Genomic DNA, 5,000 nt, shown 5'->3' with positions numbered 1-5,000 from the left:
CTTGACAGAGTAGATACTATCTACATATCTATCGACAGAGTTGTAGATATCGTGCCGTTGAACGGCATCTTGTCGCGTCGCGTGGCGATCTTGTACGAGAAACATTTTCCTCTGACATTGTATCGGAATAATTATTATAATTCATTATTATACATACATACATACATACATACATACATACATATTATTAATAAATATAATTGTTTTTTTTGTTTTTTCTTTTCTTCAAATAAACCCACATTGCCATTTCTCTGAGCGTGTGCTGCGAGCTTCAACGAGAAACATTCGGCGCGAAACTGTCGAGCGGCCGGCCGTCGCGCGCCGCACCTGTACGAGAAACATTTTCCTCTGACGTTGCATCGGAATAATTATTATAATTCATTATTATACATACATACATACATACATACATACATACATACATATTATTAATAAATATAATTGTTTTTTTTGTTTTTTCTTTTCTTCAAATAAACCCACATTGCCATTTCTCTGAGCGTGTGCTGCGAGCTTCAACGAGAAACATTCGGCGCGAAACTGTCGAGCGGCCGGCCGTCGCGCGCCGCACCTGTACGAGAAACATTTTCCTCTGACGTTGCATCGGAATAATTATTATAATTCATTATTATACATACATACATACATACATACATACATACATACATATTATTAATAAATATAATTGTTTTTTTTTGTTTTTTCTTTTCTTCAAATAAACCCACATTGCCATTTCTCTGAGCGTGTGCTGCGAGCTTCAACGAGAAACATATCTATCAATACAAATGTCTATTCAAAAAAAGAAAACAAACAAAATCATATCAGTCAATAAAATAAATAATAATATTTTTTTACTACTACTACTAGTACTACTACGTGCTACTACTGCACGCCAATACACATACATAATAAAATGAAAAATCGTCTCTCTCTCGCTCGCTCTACGAGAAACATTCGACGTCCGCTCCAATGCCGACGCGGACTATTGCTCTCGGTATAGATGTGGAGCGAAACAGTCGTGCGCACAGCGTCGACTCGTTCTCGTTGCCGCGCGTCGTTCGTCTCAAATAGACACGAACGACGGACGAGAGAGAATAGAATGTGTTCTTGTTTTTGTGTTTGTGCGAAGTGTGAGAATATTATATACATATATTCGCGCATGGATGATATAGATATGGGTATGGATTTTCGGAGGAAATTATATCAAATTCGTATTTCGAATGCGAGACCGCCGAGATCTTTCCCAGCTCTCTCTCTCTCTGTGTGTGTGGTGTATAGTACATTTTATATATCTCTCTTGTGTCAACACAAAATAACAAAGAATATACATACTACTCCTCCTCATATTTTATATAATATAATATAAAATTATATTATAGCACCGCGTTCGCAGACCGTATGGTGATGTTACCAATCGACCAAGATTTGGGACCGTCTCCCCCGGTGTTATCTGTGATGTTAAAAGAATACGCTTCTAGGCACACCTCAACGCAGGGCGCCTAGCGTGTTCGACACGTGCGCGGTCGCCACGGCGACCGTATATGTAAAGAATGTATAAAAGAGGACGCACACGCCCATCGTCGAAACGGTGTGCGCAGCGTCGTGTTGGAATTTATCCCTCAAGCTCCGGGCGTTGATCGTATCTGGTGCGAATCATGCGTGTGTGTGCGCATGTAATTGCCAGCCGAGTTTTAATATGTTTACAATAACGTATTGAATAAAAATTGAGAAGTTGCGTTTAGATGAATGTTCAATTTTCAAATTGTCACAACATCGATTCCCGCCCGCGGGGTCGTGTTCGTTGCAGTTTTATGTCCCTCACAGTGGTCGAGCATCGTTGTACATCACCTCGTTGCGAGATCGTGACGGGACGGCCGCTCGTAGACCGGTCAAAGTTAGTCTATCGATATGAAGCGCGAACGTCGCGTCGCGTGCAAATTCGACGCGTTACGTTCACGCGTGTCGAGAAGGCGCGCGCGCAAGCGCGCGCCCCTCGACGCCGCCGAGCCAGCGGCTCGCCGAAGCCGCGTGACCGCGGTGTAGGCGTGTCGTTTGCGTAAGCAGCTCCCTGGTTGATCCTGCCAGTAGTTATATGCTTGTCTCAAAGATTAAGCCATGCATGTCTCAGTGCAAGCCGTATTAAGGCGATACCGCGAATGGCTCAATATATCAGTTTTGGTTCCTTAGATCTTACTCAGTTACTTGGATAACTGTGGTAATTCTAGAGCTAATACATGCAATCAGAACTCTGACCAGTGATGGGATGAGTGCTTTTATTAGATCAAAACCAATCGGCGGAGGGCCATGCGTCCGAAGTCGTTAATTTTGATGAATCTGGATAACTTTTGCCGATCGCACGGTCCAGTACCGGCGACGCATCTTTCAAATGTCTGCCTTATCAACTTTCGATGGTAGTTTCTGCGACTACCATGGTTGTCACGGGTAACGGGGAATCAGGGTTCGATTCCGGAGAGGGAGCCTGAGAAACGGCTACCACATCCAAGGAAGGCAGCAGGCGCGCAAATTACCCACTCCCGGCACGGGGAGGTAGTGACGAAAAATAACGATACGGGACTCTTACGAGGCCTCGTAATCGGAATGAGTACACTTTAAATATTTTAACGAGGAACAATTGGAGGGCAAGTCTGGTGCCAGCAGCCGCGGTAATTCCAGCTCCAATAGCGTATACTAAAATTGTTGCGGTTAAAAAGCTCGTAGTTGCATTTGTGCGCCGCGCTGTCGGTGCACCGCATCCGCGGTGATACTGACACGTCTGCGGAGCATATCGTCGGTGAGCCGGCGGTAAAACGCCGGTTCAATATCAAAATCCTATCGCGGTGCTCTTCGGTGAGTGTCGAGGTGGGCCGACAATTTTACTTTGAACAAATTAGAGTGCTCAAAGCGGGCTCAAAATGCCGCTTGAATATTTCGTGCATGGAATAATAGAATATGATCTCGGTTCTATTTTGTTGGTTTTCAGAACTCCGAGGTAATGATTAATAGGGATAACTGGGGGCATTCGTATTGCGACGTTAGAGGTGAAATTCTTGGATCGTCGCAAGACGAACATCAGCGAAAGCATTTGCCAAAGGTGTTTTCATCAATCAAGAACGAAAGTTAGAGGTTCGAAGGCGATTAGATACCGCCCTAGTTCTAACCGTAAATATGTCATCTAGCGATCCGCCGACGTTACTACAATGGCTCGGCGGGCAGCTTCCGGGAAACCAAAGATTTTGGACTCCGGGGGGAGTATGGTTGCAAAGCTGAAACTTAAAGGAATTGACGGAAGGGCACCACCAGGAGTGGAGCCTGCGGCTTAATTTGACTCAACACGGGAAATCTCACCAGGCCCGGACACCGGAAGGATTGACAGATTAACAGCTCTTTCTTGATTCGGTGGGTGGTGGTGCATGGCCGTTCTTAGTTGGTGGAGCGATTTGTCTGGTTAATTCCGGTAACGAACGAGACTCTAGCCTGCTAAATAGGCGTCGTCATTCAAGGTGTGCGCGACTCTCGGGGAGCGCAACTCACTGGCGACGTATTAAAATTCTTCTTAGAGGGACCGGCGGCTTCGAGCCGCACGAGATTGAGCAATAACAGGTCTGTGATGCCCTTAGATGTCCTGGGCCGCACGCGCGCTACACTGAAGGAATCAACATGTTCTCCCTGGCCTAGAGGCCCGGGCAACCCGTTGAAACTCCTTCGTGCTGGGGATTGGGGTTTGCAATTATCCCCCATAAACGAGGAATTCCTAGTAAGCGCGAGTCATAAGCTCGCGTTGATTACGTCCCTGCCCTTTGTACACACCGCCCGTCGCTACTACCGATTGAATGATTTAGTGAGGTCTTCGGACCGACACGCGGTGGCCTCACGGCCGTCGGCGTTGCTGGGAAGTTGACCAAACTTGATCATTTAGAGGAAGTAAAAGTCGTAACAAGGTTTCCGTAGGGGAACCTGCGGAAGGATCATTAACGTTGGTTTTTTCTTTTTGTTTTGTTGTTGTCAAAGACTCGCAAAAAAAGAAAAAAATACAAAAACACGTGAATGATACGAATCAAAATCGAATCCGAGACGGTTGACTCTCTCTCGTCGATTCGCGACGTGTGCGTTGCGACACGCTTTGATTAGCGTTCGCTATCGCCTATTGATACTTTGAAATAATATTTTAATTTTTGTGTACAACCACGCAAATAAAAGAGATTTTCTTTCTTTTCATTTGTCGTACACGTTAATGATAAGTATTATTTTCAAATTTTTTTGTTTAATTTTTTCGCACCTTTTATATTTTCTCATACAAAAACACACACAAAAACAAAACGATTACCCTGAACGGTGGATCACTTGGCTCGCGGGTCGATGAAGAACGCAGTTAACTGCGCGTCATAGTGTGAACTGCAGGACACATTTGAACATCGACATTTCGAACGCACATTGCGGTCCGTGGAGAAATATCCAGGACCACTCCTGTCTGAGGGCCGGCTGCATAAAAACAAAAAGCCACACTGTTCGCGTGACGAGCGGCGATCGCTGCGACTCCGGTCGTAGCGCCGCATCTCTGTCGCGCGTGCAATTGACGGTTTCGCTAGGCCGCCGAGCGGCCGAACGATCCGTTCGAATATATGTTCGATTACGACTCGTCATCCGTATTGGCCGTGTTAAGCCACGTCTATACGATACTTTTGTCGCACAAATAAATTCTCCCCGCCGCACCGTGTCTCCCGCGGCACGGGTGCGCGTCGAGTCTTTACGCAACGACAACGACAACGACGACAACGACGTTCGCGTTTACGCGTCGCGCGTGTTTGCTCGCATCGTCCCGGTCCCGCATGGCGATCGCGCGACGGTCGGCGCCGGTGCGCGCGTCGACGTGTCTCGACGCTGTCGTTGAAAGTTGTCGCGTTCGGCTCAGTTTCTCTTACTCTCGCGAGAGGAAGCGAAACGCGCGCGCCCGCTGCTCTAGCGGTTGCGCCCAGTGTGTGCGTGCGGTGTTTGTGCAATTGTAG

General features: G+C 46.6%; 2 non-coding genes across 2 annotated transcripts; both read left to right on the top strand.

The window, feature by feature from the left end:
- The first annotated feature begins 2,062 nt into the window (after positions 1-2,062).
- On the top strand, positions 2,063-3,968 carry LOC123719465. Its single transcript, XR_006755524.1, has one exon. It is a non-coding gene; the product is annotated as a small subunit ribosomal RNA (ribosomal RNA).
- Positions 3,969-4,318: 350 nt separating this feature from the next.
- LOC123719464 lies at positions 4,319-4,475 on the top strand. The gene has a single exon (XR_006755523.1). It is a non-coding gene; the product is annotated as a 5.8S ribosomal RNA (ribosomal RNA).
- The last annotated feature ends 525 nt before the right edge of the window (positions 4,476-5,000 follow it).

Source organism: Pieris brassicae, unplaced genomic scaffold (genome assembly GCF_905147105.1).
Source record: "Pieris brassicae unplaced genomic scaffold, ilPieBrab1.1, whole genome shotgun sequence".
NCBI lineage: Eukaryota > Metazoa > Arthropoda > Insecta > Lepidoptera > Pieridae > Pieris > Pieris brassicae.
This window is presented reverse-complemented; position numbering and strand designations above follow the sequence as displayed.